Genomic DNA, 19414 nt, shown 5'->3' on the forward strand with positions numbered 1-19414 from the left:
TATAACTTCAGCAAAATTTGGGGGTTTGAGCTTTAATCCTGTTGGTTGTTTTTTAAATGTGTTTCTAACTTCAGACCACAGGGTTTGCTGGGACCGACATTTTATGATCTCTCAGGAGACGCTCATAGGTAGTATTTTTCTCTCTCATCTCAATGTGTAGGAGACATCTCCAATTTAATCATGGCATGGACAGGGAGGTAGTGCTTTTCTCTACCTTATAATTTAGACATAGAGGTCTGACAAGAAATTAATGAGTCAGGGTCCTGTTCCTTACCACTTCAGTCTGTTCCATGCTCCATATAAGCTAACCAACACCCATTTTAAACCTTGATGGTTTTATTTTTACTTCTAATATTGTACTTGGAAGCCTGTTTTAAAATCACAGTCTTCTAATGTTTAGACTATCTAATTTTCAACCTATATTTATTTATATTTGTTCTTACATTGGTTTTTCATCTCACATAGCTCATCTCACTCTCTGTTGTTTATGCCATTTATATAACTACAAAGAGAAAATATAGCTCCATTTTGCCTTTTGTTTGGTAAACAAAACAATCTCTTTTAGTAATATTCAATAGGCATCCCAACCCTGACCTATGCCTCTTCTCTCTTTTTAGATAAAATAAAATGCTTATAGAAAAGATTACAAGTTTGCAGTCTGGTTAAATCCATAAAAAAAGACAATGAAAAATTCCCGTTGGTGTCCATGGCCTTGTGTTTAATCTTTTGTTTTCTAAGTGGTAGTCACAGGCTTTCAGTTAAAAGTGAGAGTATGGTGATCTTCAGTAGCTCTACTGCCTTCTTCCCAACCACTAGTATGTCCTATATCTATATCTATACTTATCTGTATTTATCTAGATTGGATGGCAGCCAGATAGCTCTCACCTAAAAACAAAGCCTAGCTAGACTGTTATTCAATCGAGTGCACCAGAAAACAGATATAATAAAGCTTCATATGCACCTATCTGATGCACGGATTCATGATGAATTCTCAGATCTACTGTGATACCATCCATCCCTTTTGAGATGAACTAACTCCTTATAAAGCTATCTATAACTATTGTCTATTTGTTAGAAGTGTAAATCTGTCAGGTTCTGACAGTCTGTCAGCCTCTTGTGTACAGTTCAGCTGGAATCTGCTTTACTTCCATATTTTGTCACCAGTTCAGTCATTATTTCTGAAATGTTAACTCTGACTTCTGACTGAATTGAGGAGGCAATAATCAAGCTAAACTAATTGAGGGCGATAGTATAGCCCACCTCTAATTATGCAACATTTTTAAAACAAAGTTTGAAAGTTTTTATTGTGTAGTTTTTCCTTCAGATAGTCCAGATTGTCAGAAGTGTCTCAATATATCAGCAGTACAAAATATTGCCTGGTTAGAATAATAATACTAGCAAAAATGAGATCATTAGAGTGGATGTTTTAACATATAGTCATTATGTTATCAACTGAGAAGACCTGTTTGACTTTCATATTGTTTGAACAACATCAGAACACTGGTATTCTAGATGAGTTAAGAAATATAATCACAATGTTTTTAAAAAAACAATCAACAACAAAACCCAAAACAAAACCCAAACAAACAGAAAAACCTGTTAGTTTTAACCAAGAAATAGTATTTTGCATTTGTTTGCCTTCTCTGACTTTGATAATACAACATTTTTTGATGCTTCTTTTTTTTATTTTTTAAATATAATCCATCACATTGTTTATAATCGGTCAAAAAGTTATGCAAAAGAAGTGTCAAATTCAGTCCTGTAAAAAGCACGGTGCTTTGCATATGCTGAAAGAGCAGGTGACTATGGGTCCGTGAAAAACGGACATCTCCAGGGTTGGGCAAAAACCTATTCATAGGGCTTGGGATTGTAGATTTAAACGTAGGTGGATACAACTCATCTGTCATGGCTGGGCTTCACAAACAAAGATTTGGAAAGGGCTCTACCCATGTTTGTTACAAGCACGCTGGTGGCTAAAAAGGCCAATACGAGAGAGACACGTCTGGTTGAAAAAGGCACAGCAGAAAGACTCCTTAGGTGGTATATTCTGCAAGGCACGATTCTTTCTGCATTGTCTTTTCTCCTCAAGAGTGATCCTATGTGCTTTCTCAAAGGCATCAGCAGCATTATAGATGGTGTGTCTCCAGGCCTCCCGATTGGAGGCCAGAGTAGACCAGTTATGGTGATCAATATGGCCAAGGCTGAGATGTTGTTTCAGGGAGTCCTTGTATCTTCTCTTCGGGGCTTCTCTCATGCTGCAGCCGGTGGCAAGTTCACCATAAAGCAAGATCTTAGGGAGGCGGTGGTCCTTCATCCTTGAGATGTGCCCTGCCCAACGGAGCTGTGTTCTCAGCAACATGGCCTCAATACTTGTGACAGCTGCTTGTTCTAGAACAGATGTATTGGTCACATAATCTGCCCAGTGGATGTTTAGGATTGTCTCTTTATTCATGAAGATCTTAAATAGGACTACTTGATACAAACGACTTCCAGAAAGGCTTAAAATACAACTCAATAAAGAGTAAAATGTGGAATTAGTAGTTACAGTGTTGTGAAGCTGTAATAATAACTAATAAGTCATACCCACTTATTCTTGTTGGGAGAGAATTAGGCCTTGTGTACTCTTACTTCTGTAGAAATGTCTTTCATTTTTCCCCCTTGTCCTCTGTCATTTGCTGCACTGATTTAGCAATGCAAAGGGGATTCAAATCACCTGGACATTTATTAATGCTGGGTAAATAGAAGTTTGAGCTGTTTTTTAGTGTACCTTCCAACCTTTTTTGCTGTCATTATGCTAGCTTTCAGGTAAAAATGTTTTTATTGGCAAGAAGGTCTGCAGAAAACTCAAGCTCTGTGAATAACAATGGGAGCAAGTTTTCCCGAGAGATATAACTCTGCAAATTCTGCCCTGACCATGCTGGAAGCTTAATGTACATATCTACATAATACATTTTGCTGAGGAATTGTGATTTTTTTTTTCAAGTGGAACGTGGTGTTGTGACAGTCACAGTTCTCTGAGGAATGGTTTGTGTGTCCAAGTTCTAGTCTGTCTCTTCCTTATCTATCTATCAGCCTACTAAAAGTTATTACCCCTCACTGTAAACCTCACCCTGCAGGCATAATGTTCTGTCCTTGAGAAATATTTTCTATGTCTCTGTTGTTAGAATTTTTAAGAAACAAAGGCTTTAGGATTAGCTATCAAAATACATGGTAAGAATAATAATTGTGACTATCAGATACTAAGGTTATGTTGAAGTATCAACATTCATACGGATAGGTAAATTGTACAAACAAATAAGTCTGAAAGATCCTAAGAGACAATAAATAAATAAACCAAGAAATTATCTACTGCATAGACTATCTGAGAAAGTTTAAAAGGATTATATCTCCATGGCATGGCAACATGGCATAATTCTACCTTGAAGTGGAATCCCAACAGTCTACAGAGACTAGGCTCTGGGAATGTCTGAGTTACCCATAAACTTACATATAAAAATTAGCTGCCAGAAGTAATGTAGAAGTTTCACAATCCTTGTGATTGATTATCACAGAAATCCATTATAGAAAATGCAGTAAAACATTTTCATATCAAACTGCTGTGTTTTAGATTAAACAAACCTAATTATTTTCATACTGCAGCACCTCAGAGTACCATGTGACACCAGGTCACTGAAGACTAGTTTGGTAAGAAAAGGTGACCTGAAAATATTTCCCAGGAAAATTTGTCCTGGAAAAAAAAAAAATTACAGTCCCTATCAATTATAATAATTGGTTATTAATATATATCGAAAAACAGTCTAAAGAGGTGAAATTTATCTGGCATGATGATTTTACCCATTAAATCATATCTAAGAGAAAAAATGGACAAGTATGGAAACTACTCTAGTGAAACATTTAAAGATGCTCCATATATTTAAGCACGCTTCTGAATTCTTCTGAGAAGTTAACTGTTATCCCAAGTTTGGGGAGACAATGGCATTCCAATGAAATAGAGTCAGATGACCTAATACACATATTTATGTTTGAAGTAAAGTGGTCAAAAGGAACCATTTTCAGGGTACAGTTCAACTTTTCACTCTAACCCAGTAAGTGATATTTAAAATACCTCTGCATCTATAAGAGTAGATAAAATGAATCTTGCAACTACTTGAAATATCTTCCTTCCCTCCCCAAGAATTCTTCTGAGTTACACAAGTTAAAGGTAAGACCAGAAACAGAAAACTGAAAATCTTGCTTACAAGAACAAGTCTAAGAGATATAATGTTCTGCAAGGTCCAATAGGTCTAAAATCCTCAGGATTTGAGGCTGACTTTGGTTAACTTTTTAATAAAGATGAAGCAAATTCTGAAATAAAGAGAGGTAACATGACTTATAATCCATTTATTTTAAGGTTCTGTATAAGCTCTCTGTAGAAGGTTTTAATTTCTTTTTTCCTCTTTTTTTTTCCTTCTGTAAATTCTGCAGGTCAATAGGAGAATTTTGTTTTGACAGGTTATCTAGTCTCAGCAAACGCAGTCTAATTTACTAATTCATTTGCATAGCTTCAGCTTAACCTACCAACATCTGGCTGTAAATTTATAGGTGAAAACAACAGGGAGAAAACAAAAAAATTAGTTCAGAGGAAGAAGGAGGAAGTTGTTGCAATAAAATTCAGAGTCTGGTCTAAACCTGAATAAATCTGCAGATTGCTGAAAATGCAGAGGAATTTAAGATATGATTTTGACATCAGTATCATATTTTGCAAGGGAATCCATTCTGTAGCAATGTGTGCTACAGAAATGTCAGGTATTAGGAAAAAAATATACAGAAATAAAATCCCAGATAGCTAGACCCACAGTTACTGGGAGTTAACCTTTCATGAAAGCATATCATTAACTTCTTTGGTCAAAGACCATTAATCATGCTGAATTACTTTTGGAAAAGCCTGTTGCCTCCATACATGTAATCCTCAAGCTGGTCTTTAAGAACAGTCATTTATTCAAGAGGCAACACAACATAATGTAAATATTTGGCTTCCACGTTGCTTTTACATTCAAGTGTTATCATTAAAGACAAAATTAATGCTATCATTGGAGAGGGCAGTTTAACAACAGTGTTAATAATTTCTCATAAATTATCTATTTTCCTACTCATACAATTTATTAAGGAAATAACATGTTTGTACAGAAACAATAATAATAATCTATTAGGTTTTTCAGAAAAGAGATGGGTTTTTCTCTGGTATCATTCATTAATGTTGCATTTCCAACATCCCAAGGGCCAAAGGTTCTCATTCATGAGAGTGGGGACCACTGCATCTGCTTTGTGTAATTAGATGCTTTTCCAACTGGAGCGGTCATTCAAAGAGCTCCATAATTTGATTGTTTTTCAGTATTATTGCTCATGCAAGTGTCTAATTACAATTTCATTTTAAATACCACCACAGACCTCTGCATTTTCATGTGAAAAACTCTACAAATGCAGGAAGATATAAAGAATAAGTTATCTTTAGGATAACTAAATTCTTATTTGAAATTTCTACACTGAAGATTAATCTTGAGAATTTAGGAAAGCAGTGAAGCGTTGCTTTATGTGCTCAAGAATGCTTTGTTTTCTATCCAAAATTTAGAGGCAGCATTCATGAATATTACAATATTTGCTTTACCTCTCTTCTATCATGTCTTTGTGTGTGCTTTACAGATGTATTTAACACTTCCTTTCATTGGAAGAAAGAAACCCAAGAAAGATGGCTTACCTCCTATAATCTCAAGAGTGTTTAGTCCAATATCAACGCCCAAACCAAACCCAAAATATTCAACTTTCATTACAGTTTTTTTTCTCCAGCAATTGAAAAACACTGAAGAAACTGGAAGTCTTGTGAATTAGCAGCACTGATCTCTTGATCACTGATCACTTATCCCTTCGTTTTATGAAACACTTCTTTCATGTCAGAAAGCTACTAGCTGAACATTGTTTCACTTTTATATGAGTCATCAGTTAACCCTGTTCTGAAGTCCTAGATGTTGTCATGAATCTTATCCTTCATGTTAGTAATGCAGAATAGAGTAAGGAAACACTACCCCATCTCCAAAATCTAATATTACTGTACATAAAATTCAAAGGATTATCAGTCCTTTGGAATAGCAGTAGGAACCAGGACTAAGAATAACATCTTCAGAGTCTGAATCACCACAGTGCTTACTTATTTGGAAGCCCTATATGCCTCTGTTTGCAAAACCCTGCATTTAGGATATATATTCAAACCACAAGAGGAAAAAGAGTGGTGTAATATTTTTTGCCCTATTAAGTAAATTTTAGGTTTTGTGTTTATGTTTGAGGTTTTTAAAGTAAATCAGAGAAACAGAAAAGTAGACTTGGCTTTTTTAAATTCTAAAGGAAACCTGCAAATGTGAAACCTCTATGTATGGAAATAATTTAGGGGTAGTTCAAAGTTTCAGTTGTAGTGTTGTTTCAGACATCATTATTTTTACACAATACTGCATACGTTTATATAGGTTTGGATTCTAAGAGTTAGCAAAATGTGGTAAAGTGAGTTTTCCCATGTCATGTTTCTCCATTAATTATAATGTGTTTGACTATTGCCTTCTGAGCCCTTAGGTTTATAAAGATGCTGAACCAGAATTCTCCTTTCTTATGAACTACCTAATGTGCTATCCAGTGACAACTCAAATTATAGATGTAGAGGGAAAAAGACATTCATTGAGTCCTCTACATTCTCAGGTGAGATCTCCTATGTGCCAAGAAAAACTTAGTGTTGGAGTAGGGGGCTATGTCAAGACCTATTTCACCTTTATTATCTCTGATTAGTTAGGTTTTCAAATACTTATCTGTGTTCACTAATAACTAGTAAGAGACAATAAATCTGCTTAATTCTTTGCATGTAGGTCATTAAATAGTGAGTGAAGATTAATAATTTTACTCACAAATCCTACCATTCATAAGCAGAGCTGGAGTTGTTTGGCACAGCCTTCAAACCATCAATATGTGCCCCAGAAAGGCATTGCTTTTCCATTATCAAGTTCCCTCAGCAACTGACATCTAGTGAATTCTTTAATATATTCCCTGAAAGGAGTTATTAGAATCCAAAGCACAGAATGATAAAATGCCTTGACATATATCTATTTCTATGAGATTTTTAGACTCAGGTCCCCAGCAAAGCAAAGGGAACATGTTCTCCTTTCTAACACTGTCCACCTTCACTATCACAAGCACCCAAAATTAATAATTATTTAGCTATTGAACAATTATGACAGATGATTAATTGATCACAAGGAGCTAGTACTCATGGTGATATTAATCAGTATGTCATCAAACAGAAAGGGAAGGTAAGCAATCTATATCTGTTACAAATCATGTAAGGAACACATTACTCAGTCAGCATGAAAAGGTCATTGAGGAGCAGAAAGCAAGATGAGCAGACTTAGCCAGATTGATAGGACAGGGTTACTTTTTGCATTTATTACCAAGAAAAAAACAAACACAAAACCAAACAAAACTATTCTGTCTGTACAAACACTGTAAATAACTGGTTTACTGAAACTAAATGCTAAGAAAAGACCAAGTCACGGAGCTGTCAACAGTTCTTTAGTCATCTATTGCTCAAAGATTAGCAAATGTGCTATGGGGCAAAGGAAGACACTTTCCCCTCTCACAATTTTGTGTTCTCTCGATAGAAGAATGTTTTGCAACTGTGGCCTCTGGACATGACAAACCTCTGTCACCTCCTCTCCTGATGATTACCATGCAACTCATTAAACACTATTCATCACCATCTGCTGCAAGGTGAAGTCTGTTCGGTAAAGGAGTGCAGGATGAGTTGACTGAGACAGAAACAGCAATAGGGGGCTTATAAAAAAAGAGGGGGAGAGATATTTTACAAAGGTAAATTGAAAAAGGCAAAGGGGAATGATTTTAAACTCAAAGAGGGTAGGTGCAGATTGCACAAATTCTTCACTGTGAGGGTGATGAGGCTCTGGAACAAGTTGTTCTGAGAAGCTGTGTATGCTCCATCTCTGGAAATGTTCAAGGTCATGTTGGATGGGGCTTTGAGCAACTGGATCTACTGGGTTGCATCCCTGCCCATAGCAGGGGATTGGAACAGGATGATCTATAAGGTCCCTTCCTAGCCAAGGATTCATTATCCTATGGGAAGCAGTTACATGTGCTCCATGATGTGCTGGAGTTGTATGTATGAAAGGAGAAAACATGGATACCATTGACCAGAGGACAGCTTCCTTTCCTCACTCTTTCAAGCTTCTTAGGTATGATTGTGCATAGCAGCTTTGAGGTTTGCCTGCAGAATTACCAGTAGGTAGATGAGATCTTTTTCTGCCTGTATTTCAAGATAACCAGAAGCTATTGTGCTAATTGCATGGCAATTAACGATAACCTTGAACTAGGAGTTAATAAAGAATCTTTATGAAACATTAGAGCAGGGGTGTAGAAGGCTTTGTGTATCTGCCAGGCACTGACAGCTGTAATATTTTTTTCCTGGTGGGATCTCCAAGGAGAGACACAGTATATATCATGCTCTTTTGTGTACTTCCTAGTCCAGTGTGCTGGGTAGCCAGGCTTGGTGGTGGTATGGGCATTGTCGATGCTTTGTGCATAAAGGTGGTCCCATAAAATTTCTGGTGGATATGGATACCACTGTCTCCATGGCAAAACCTCTTTGTTTTCAGGCTTCTCTTACCACAGATTAGTAGTTTAAGATGGAGGAATCCATGATTAGCTACATTTTAACCCTTATGCAAGAGCCAAATTTCCCCTGCAGATGAATCCAGTTCAGACAGGTAGATCTTGTATAGATGTCTTTGTGAAAAACTGTCTTTGGGCTAATTTATATTACAAAAAAAGTTAATTAGCTCAAGCATCACACTGTTGCAGGTGTTGTTTCTAGATGTGGCTCCCATCCAGCTGGCTTGGGACAATGCCAGAAAGAGCCTGAGTCTGTCCGCAATGGATTTGCAAAGCTCCCTTAGCTACCACATAAAGTATTTCCCACATTGTTTTATGCTTCAAAGTGACATTGTGAAAAAGTATGGATAATAAGTGCTTGCTACACATGTAGAAAAGCCTAGGTAGAGGTTTCCAGGTGTGAAGTTCTCTACAGATTTTTTTCTGAATTTCTGGAGCCAGTGTAGAAAGAGGACAAGGAAGCAGCGGGAAAGTACAGAATTATTTGTTGTGCCTTGTTCAGACAGCTCAGCCCAGAAATTCACTCAAAGAAATTATCTATTCTTCTCTTTCCACCCTTTACATATTTTAAGCATTAGATTTAAAAAAAAAAAAAAAAAAAGAGAAATCCAGAATATTACCTTTACTGACTACCTTATCTTGAACTTTGGATAAATAGACAAGATTTTTGGCAGGTACCTACTTAATCCATTTATTTAATGTTTGCAAATATTTTCAGTTGTTTTAATGAACAGATCTTTAGATTTTTTCCTTATAAAAGTGCCAGTTTCACTGGAATTTTTTTTCATGGAAAATGATTGGTGTATAGAAGCTGCATTTTTCATTGATGGAGAATTTTAAAGCAGCTCTGTAATTTGCTTATTCATTTCTATCAGATAGTTTGTTTACTGAGCATTTTATAAATATTTACATAGAGATCTATAAACATGATACTATAACAATTTTAATCATCCTTTCACTACGAAAAGTTTTTATTTATCTACCACTCTCCAGTCAAATAGCCTTACATAAAGAGTCCTACTCTTGTTCTTAGCCATCATTTATCTTGACCTTCTCCTGAGCCTCTAGTCACAGATGCGTCATACAGTTTGGAGAAATTTCAGGTGGAGAAAATGCAGCCACTTGCCTTACGTATTCCTCTGGACAGGAATATGTAAGTAAATTAGTGAGACCTTGGCATGAAAATACTAATGAGAATTTTGGAAATACAAAATTTAAAAAAAATAGGAGAGGACAGAAGAAAAGGCCTTGAACTTTAAAGGAGAAGCTAATGGTAAAGAATGTAAAGTCAGGAGATGACCAGAAGCTTTTAAGCTTCTGTCGTGGTTACAGAATGACAGGATATGCATTGAAATCCACAGGATGATAAAAGCAGCAAGCAGAAAGGTAGGATGGATACTGAGGACATGGCCTGAGATTTGACAAGCAGGGTTTTTTTACCAGATCTGTCCTCCAAGTTGATGTGTGATTCCTGATAAAGCAGAAGAATTCATCTCCGCGTATGAACAAATTTGAAGGGGCAAATGAATTTACACATAAAAACAAGTCCAGCACTGAGCTGACCTTAAATCTGAGCAAATTATTCCAATGGAAGCATGTTTTCATGGTGTGCCCTAACCTAATGCAGTACAGCGTAATCTGAAAATACCATAATATAAATCACACAAAAGTGAGCTCACTGTGAGGGCAGTTTTACAAACTATTTTTTATTTCTTAAATATCAAGTGTCTATAGATGCCACTGATGGGAAATAAATATGGCACTGCTTTCTCTAGTTAGATATTTTAAAACTAATAGCATGAATATATTTTCTCTTTCAGTGATCATGTTGTCAGAGACCCATATGCACACTGCATCTGCTTTATGCTGCTGTAATGAAATGAACAGGACCTAATTCACCACTTGGTTACTCCAATCTAATACCACTGTAACTCCACTGATATCTGTGTAATGAAATCAGGAGAGCAGAGGATAACAGACTTGTTGGATTTGCTTAGGAGGAAAAAAAAAAAAAATGTGTTTTTGAGCTCTTTCACTCAAACTTCTCTAAGTTTTTCCAATCCTTTAGATGCATAGACATAAACTTTCTATGTAAATAAAATGGATCCAGAGCGAAACATGGTAATCATGTACTTAATTGTTTATAAGAAACATAGAATGCCTTGAAGGTTCTTGAGTAATCAATGATACCACGTTAAGAACATGTAAAAGAACTGAGATACTTCTGCTAAGTATGTTGCTAGGATTTGGGAGTTAAGCTATGACTTCCAAGTGCCTATGCTTTTCTAAAATAGGTGTAGGGAAAGCCATGTAAATAACTGTAATTTTTTAGGTTCTGAATTGCAGGTGCTGTTTTTGGTTGGTTGGTTGGTTTTTAATGCTTGGGGGCTTTTTTTTGGTTTGTTTTTTTTTTTTTTTTAATGTTATTGTAATTCACAACTGGGAACATTTAATAGGAAAACAACTTGATAGCTATGTAAATGTTTGGAAAATAGGTTCCTATTTGCTGCTCATTTTCTAAAGGGCAATAGGGCTTGTGTCCTTCCTTTCTTGCTAGGGGCAAGCTTATATGAAAGCGCAAAAATTGCAGTTTATAATCCATCCAATATCATAATCTTTTAAGAAATCACCAACTGAGATGTCAGAAACCCAGGGTGATGTGGCTTCAGGTAGAGTATAAACAGCAGGAGCAAATGAACTTTTAAAAAGCCAAGATGCTGTTATCCTACAGCTCAATTTTCTCCTTTCTAAGCCAGAGCATTACTTCTCCAAAATTGTGTTGTTTTTCCCCCCTTTTTTTTGTTAAGCACCTGAGGGAGGTATTTAAATTTAATCGCATTCAGGTTCAGTACTCATCATGGTGAGAGTAAAACAGGTGTGGACTGGGAGGAAGGCAGGATTTGCTGATTTCAGAGATCCAATCACTCAGCATCTGCTAGCCAAATTGCCAGCTAATCATTTGTGGGAAACAAAATCTTGTTTTGAAAAGGAAAATATTTCACCACCTGTGGAAACTGCTTTCTCAAATCAGTAGGCTTGAGCCCAAATCTCTGCAGGCACTGAAAGGAAAAATCCTCATCTCTATTTCCAGTCTCTTCTGTTCAAATTTCAGATGATAAAGTGGATACATTAATTGAAAAATTCCCTTGTTTTTATTAGCTAGCTTTGCTTTCTACCCTGAAGGTGGAATTTCTTAGCACCCATGAAAGAAAATGTCTGCTTCATAGGGGAAAGTATAGGGAACTTTACTTGTCAATTTGGACAGTTCGAGGCACCCTACTCTGTCCATCATCCAGCCTGGCCATTCTGGTCCAGCAGCCAGGCTGTACCAATGCTAATGAGTCCTGCTGAGACAGAAAGATTATAATGCATGTTTGAAAGGTCTGTGGGTTGGATCTGGTTCATACAGCTCTGGCAAGGAGCATGGGTGAACTTGGGAAAGAGCTTCCTGTAACTGTCTATAGGAAAATGTCCAAAGACCTGAAAAGTTTCACAGGTCACTTTAAAGATTTGGAAAAATTTTTATGGGAAAGTGGAACAAGAACTCAAAACAAGAAAAAAAGCCAAAACAACAACAACGACAAAAAAAACCCCCACCGAAACAAGGATGTCTGAAACATAACACAGACACTTTCTAATGGGAAAGCTTTAATAATTTCATACCACACTAGCATCTTCCCTGGAAGCATCTGTTATTATACACTGCCAAAGAGAAAATACTTCATTAGGTGGTGTAGAAATTTCTGTATCCCCCTTGTCCACTGGCTTTTCAGACACCAATGTGTGTGAAGAGCAACAAACGGAAGTCTTATTAAAAGAGAGTGATAGCAAATCCTCCCTGAGCAGTTTGCTGTGCTGTGTGCTTTTCTCCCTCCCTGTCTCTGTGTTGACTCTGAGCACGTTGTCCAGGTCGCCACTGTGCTTATGCTGAATGAGATGTGCAAGAAACCTTGCAGGTCCTCAGAAACACAAAGGAAAGGAGAAGAACAGATTCAAGAGAGTTGTGATGAAGTGCACAATCTCTGTACCTTAGGCAAATAGGAGACTGAAAACACAAAACAGAGGGGAAAAGGGACTATCTGTCAAAGGGGTTCTTCCCCTAAAGTTGAGTAGATACCAATCAAACTGCCTATGTGACTAAGAGCAATACGTAAATTGCAATTTACATATTGCTCAGTAGATTGGTGCAGAAATCACCTCACTATAGGCATGTTCCTTCTGAAAATAGATATTTCTTTCAAGAATTGGGGGTCAGACAAGGTAGTATTGTGGATTTGGAGGCATTTCCTCACTGATCTGACAAATAAAAACTTGCTTGTTATTGAGAGTATGAATAGTACAACCAGGTAAAAAAGTCCTTGTTCAAAATGACAGGTCTCTGAAGGTTTCAGAGAATGATTTGCAACCAAAGATCACTCTGTGGGACTCTGTACTGTCAAACTTGGTAGGTTACCTAGGAGAAACCAGCTCCTCTTACATATCATATCATATCCCCAAACCTTACCTAAAATGATCAGGGCTGCAGACAACAGCAGTGTGAACATGCACATTCATGAATTTCCAGACAATGTGTCATGAATTCAGTCACAGGTGGAAATCACATGTGGAGAAGATTGGTTAATATATATTTGAGATGCCTAAATTTTTATAACATGCAATCAATTTAATTCCTGAATTTAGTGGTGGGCAAACTTCATAAAGAACAGATAGTCCTGTGGCTAACATACTCATCTGTGACTCAAGAAATCTTCTGATTGATCATAGTCCCTTTATTTCTCTATCTGAGATATCTCACTTTTAGTGTAAAAATCAAAATGTTTTCCAGACTCACCAGGAATTTTGTCAGGAAGTTGCTGCAGGAAAGCGTACATAAATGCTGTAGCTGTAGGCAATCATAGAGATAAAACACTGTATTTCAAAACATGTAACCAGCAGTAAAACTGTATTGCAACAAATACGTTTTAGCACCATCTAGCTTTCTTGTCAGGTAAGTCATAGTTGTGTAACCCTCATGAAATCTAAACTTATCCTCGGAAAAAAACAACCATGGAATTCTGTATATTTTTCCCCCCAAATTATTTGCAGAAGTTGATATTGAAATACTTGTAGATACTTATACCTTTACAAATGACCAATATTAAACTGTACTAGTCTTCAAATTGGTGTGTGTCTTGGCTTAAGATGAAGGATGTTGGGTGTTAACAGCTTGCAACTCACAGTTGTAAGAATTTAGTAGATATGAGTGAAATACAATAGTTTTCACCATAAAGCTCTGACACAGCTCAAACCATGACAGTGTTTCAGCAAGCCAAAATCAGTGTGTGCACAAGCTCTTTGAATTTGCTCTCTGCTGTCCTTTGGTATAACTTGATGTTGACTGCACTTCCCTGAGAGGCATGGTGGGGAGGAAGGTGAGGACTGGTATTCATAGTAAGTGTAATCTCTACAAACTATGGAGTTTGAATAAACTTGTTAATAAGCAGGTACAGCATCAGTACATCAGTGTTTGTGAGCTTAGTCTATCTGTCAAGATCAAAGAGCACTCTTAGAAAAATCATCAGATGAACAGCAATTATCCACACTGAAAACAGTGGTATTTGGCACCTGGTTCAGAGATGTGCCCTAGGTAGGAGAAGTCATCTATCTCTCCTTACTGCTGGCATTGAGATGGCTGGTAGGCTACCTATGATGTACTTTGTTAAATTACATAATAGGAAACTGATCAACTTGGTATATTTTCACCTTAAATTCCCTTTTTCCTCAATACCTCTGCACTGCACACAAAATTATATATAAAAAATAGTAGAGCTAAGAAGAGTCAACAGGTGAATAAAGATGCTGGCACGAAGGGTTTACACAAATATTACGTGCTGTACGTCTCCTTCTTAGAAGTTTCTATGCTGATTTGGGAGTTGTGATGTTAATTGTTCTGGGGACTGATCAAACACTTGCTCTGTGCTTCAAGAATTTCCAGAGACACAAATGATCTGGGCCTTCTGCTATAATTTATTCACTTGTTTTCTAAGCATTTATTCTAATTTAATAATTGAAATTGTGTTGTTAATGTTGGGACCTGGCTACAAAGCAGCTTTGAGGAATCTACTGAGGCATCCAAAATATAGCTGAATTTATGAACAGTTGAAAAATAGGTAACAGTTCAAACACATGCCATTTGAAATGTTAACACTGGTTAAATGCACAATTTTTTTAACTTGATTTTTATCAACTTGATTTTTTTCAACTTGATTTTTTTCAAATAATTATACTATCTTAGAATCATAAAATGGTTTGGATTGAAAGATCATCTAGTTAGAAGTCCCCTGCCATGAACAGGGACACCTCCCACTAGATCAGGTTGCTCTACACTCTATCCAGCCTGGCCTTGAACACTTTCAGGGATGGGGCAGTAAGAGCTTCTCAGGGCCACCTGTTCGAGTGCCTCACTACTCTCATAGGAAAGAATTTCTTCCTTATATCTAATCCAAACCCACTGTAAGTTTACAGCCATCCTCTCCTGTCCTGTCACTACACACTCCTGTCAGAAGTCTCTCTCATAGCCCCCTTAGGGCTCTAAGGTCTCCCCAAAGCCTTCTCTTCTCCAACTCTCTGAGCCAGTCTCCAAAGTAGAGATGCTCCAGCCCTCTGATCATCTTCATGGCCTCCTCTGGACTTGCTCCAATAGGTCCACATCCTTCTTATGTTGGGCTCCCAGAGCTGAATGCAGCACTACAGGTGAGGTCTCACAAGAGTAGAGCAGAAAGGGAAAATCACTTCCGCTGAGTTGATTCACAATGGTTCTATGAAATAGCAGTTATGAACCAGTCCTTATTTATTACATTATTAGCAGTATGTGGGAGCAAAACAACTATAAATGAGATACAATGGAGGTTTCCATAGTGAAGAAGGACTTTAAACAAAGCTGACTTCCTGGTGTATTGCTCAGCACAAAAGCATTTTATACAGTTTGGAGATCCATCTGTGCGGGTAAATAATCAGGCAAAAATCACTACGAATATATGAGTGAAAGAGTACCTATCGCTTGCCTTCATGAATAAAAAAACAGGAGGCTCAGCCATAACAATAAAATGACTTTGGATCAGAGCCCAGTGGTCTTACTTTCTAGTGGTATTTCTCTGTGTACATTCTTTCAAGATAAATGTTTCTATTACTATGTCTTTGGTAAGATTCCTTTTTTTTTTTTTTTATTTGGATGTTATTTTAGTAGCCTGTTCATCTCGTTCCTTGTGTAATCTATCCAGTATAAGTTGCTATGCTGAGTTCCCAGTCTTAGAGCAGGTGAGTGGGGACAATTCCTATGTCATTACTGCGTTACCTAGAGCTTCAATAAGGGATTCACTCTTTTTTTTTTTTTTCAGATCAGGTATTTTATCCTGTATGGAAATAAATAATTTTATCCTGTGTGAAATTCTTGTCTTGTGCTTTAATTGCACTGTATCTGATATTTGTCACCTTCCACGTAATTTTCACAATTTTTTACATACATGATGTCTTCCAACTATCAGTGATGAAGTGCAATGAAATAGAAAGTAAATCCCTATTACAGCATCATGGATGCCCCTCAGTGCAGAGTGCTCTCATTTTAAGTGTTGGCATAGTCCACTCAGCCCAGCTCTGTTCAAGAAAAGTAGAATATAGAAATAAATAATTACATTGAGTTGTCCCTATGAATGTACTGTTAGGCAAAAGTGTTTTTATCTCACTGCAGAGAGCCAAAATAAATCTAAATGGACTTGTACTGATGCCAATTTGTGCCCCAAAGAAGGCGCAAAGAAACTGCTCAGAGACAGAATTTTCAGTCTATAAGCAGGAGGTATTTATTTTTACGGCCGGGGAGCAGCCAGGTCCCCCTGGACAACTGCTCCACTCGAGAAATGTACAATTGAGCCTTTTATACACTTTTTGCCAAGCAATTACATCACATATTATGAATATTCATCATATTGCAACATTTACTTTTATTATTCATAACAGGCGGAGTTGAGGTGGAGTTAGAGGCGTGGTCTTTAATTTGGGGAGAACTTCGGTGGTCGTTCCTGTCTTTCTTCATCATGAACTCAATGTCCTTTCATCATCATCTTCACAAACTTTTGAACCTTCCCTAATTTGGGTAGTTTCCTTGTGCATTTGGCAGGGATTTTCAGTATCTGGCAAGAGTACCTGATTTCTTGGCTTGTCCCTTTTCTTATCTCTCTTTGTTTTTCTTCCATATGTCCTTTTTTGTGTGTGCTAGCATTTTAGTTCTTTCTGTTCATGCTTGTGTTCCCTCATGTCAGAGTGTCCTGTATTCTAGTGAATTTATTGCCTCCGCTATTTCTTAATACTAAGTTCTCTGTGCCTTGCTTAAAGCCTGCATTTGTGTTTAACTCTCTCTGATCCTTACATTGCTTTACTAAATTCACTTTCCAGGTGTTACCTGGCTTCAATACTTGCCATATGCTTTGCTTTAGCTCTTTCAAACCCACATGATAAAGAACATTTTTGTTAAGAATGGAAAAGAGACAGATTATGCAACTTGAAGGGCAGTTGCTCTTTCTTCCCTCTTACCTATTCACCTAAACCTAAGTTTTCCATGTTGCCATTGTTAAAAAATCTCAGTTTTAGACCTTTGAAGTTCACATCTGCCTAACTGCAATACTAAGAGCTAAGAGCTTTTTCTGAAGATGAAAACACCAGTAGGTAAAAAACCAGAGACACCTCCTATGGAATGTAGTTACTTTAGACTACCTCTGAAATTAACAGATAGAATAAATGGGCTGAATCCTCCTTTGAATGTAAATGATTCTCTACTCTGAGTGTAGTTTGGAACAGCCACAGGGTTGCCTTAGGTACTTCAGAACTTGAATCTAGCTGGGATTTGGGTATTACACTCCAAATCCAAACACTACCTATGGGGATAAAAGTGTTTCTGTTACTCCACACTTGTTCTGAAGACAAAAATATTAATCATTTTAACTGTGTCTTGGGCATCTTTTAAGATGGTACAATTCTGTTTTGTCCTTAAAAACAAACTTCACATCAATGTAATGGTATTGCCTAGAGAAACTGTGGGCTAAAGTAATTTCATTTGAGAATAGGCAAGAGCTGAGATCTGTATTGGTTACAGAAGTTATGGAAATATCCCAATTGTTCTTTATACAAAATAATTTCCATTCTTCATGGAATTTAATTGCGTTATGGTGCTTTCATTTATGCCAGCTCCACCACCAATGTCTTCAGTGTGCCTCTGAAGGAATCAGCACATCTGAAGTCCTCTTCTTTTCTCAGAGGGCTGAGATACTTAAATATAAAAGCTGTTGAGGATCTTAGCAGGAAAATATAGAATAAATAGGTCACTTAAAAACCCCTTCCATGTTACAGGTGTGTAATACAGAGCTCCAGCTGTGAAGCTTACTTTCTTTTCTGTATATGTGCAGTGTATTTTAATAATTTCCTCTGTGTAGATATTGTTGTTGAGCAGAGGTTCTCTGCTGTCAGGATAAGTATAGGATTAAAGATACTCAAAATGCATGTTGTGTCAAATTCTTCAGCCACTAAGATGTTATGCCTGAGGCATTACAAGGCTCATTCATTTCAAATTTGGTGATTCACACTGTTGCACTGCAGTTAACAGAATTTTGCCACATCACATTGGAACTTTCTGTTACAGCAACAGATTTCTGAGAGCAGAACTTACATTGTAAATTATTCTGATTTACTGAACGTTAGTGTGTGAAGAAAGAGGGCAATGTGCTTAAAAAAGCACCTGCTAAGCGTATCAGAGAGCCACAGGGGATATCATCTCTGGGCACTGAATCAAGGAATGACCACAATTTGTATAGAAAGTGCTATTTATATAATGGAAATATTCTCCAAACACTTTCAGAAAGCCAGATAAATCTCATATCTTAATATGTCATATCTTACTGTGTTCATCCATGTGGCAGCAGTAGTTTAATTCAGTATTATGTATTTTATTAGACTTCATTTGGTGTGCATTCCAACAGTGGATAAAAACCCTGGCTGTATGAGTTGTGGTGTTTTTATATTGCTCAAGAATGCTGCTTGACAAGGCAGTATCTTAGCAAAATTTATGCTATGCCGGTCAAATTTCTAGAGAAGATCAAACAGTGTCAACGCATTTGCCTCCAATTTCAGGGAGTGTTTTCCTTCTTAGTGAGAACATACAAATCCCTACACAGTCATGCACTAAAATGATCAAAGATCTATCTCAACCCCGTAGGGTAGCTTTGGCAGTGAACAGGACTTTTTAGAAACTGACACTAGACCACCGTGTTTAACAGTTGCTGCAGGATCTTTCTGCCATTAAGCATTTAAAACTTTTTGATCTGAAAAAAGAGATGAGAACTGTCCATTCACAGGAATCACATCATGCTTCTCAGTGCTACACCCAGAAGTTGTCACAGAAAACACTTCCTTCTCAGTACCTGCCTTTTAAGTTTTTATTTTCTCTTATGTCCATTTTCTTATTTGATAAACTCAGATTTCTCTTTTGCCTTATAGATGAGTGTCTAATTGGTGCAAATAATGTATAAAAGGAGAGCTGTTGCAATAGTGTGCGGAAAAGAAACTTTTAAGAAATAGGTGCCCTTACTAAATATTTCCTCTCTCACGCTTACCTATACCTCTTCTGCACTGCAAGAGCACAGAAGTAGGAGAGGGAAAGGTCATTGTACTGAGCTAAAATTAGGTATAAGAT

Source organism: Lepidothrix coronata, unplaced genomic scaffold (assembly GCF_001604755.1).
Source record: "Lepidothrix coronata isolate B3197 unplaced genomic scaffold, Lepidothrix_coronata-1.0 Scaffold161, whole genome shotgun sequence".
Lineage (NCBI taxonomy): Eukaryota > Metazoa > Chordata > Aves > Passeriformes > Pipridae > Lepidothrix > Lepidothrix coronata.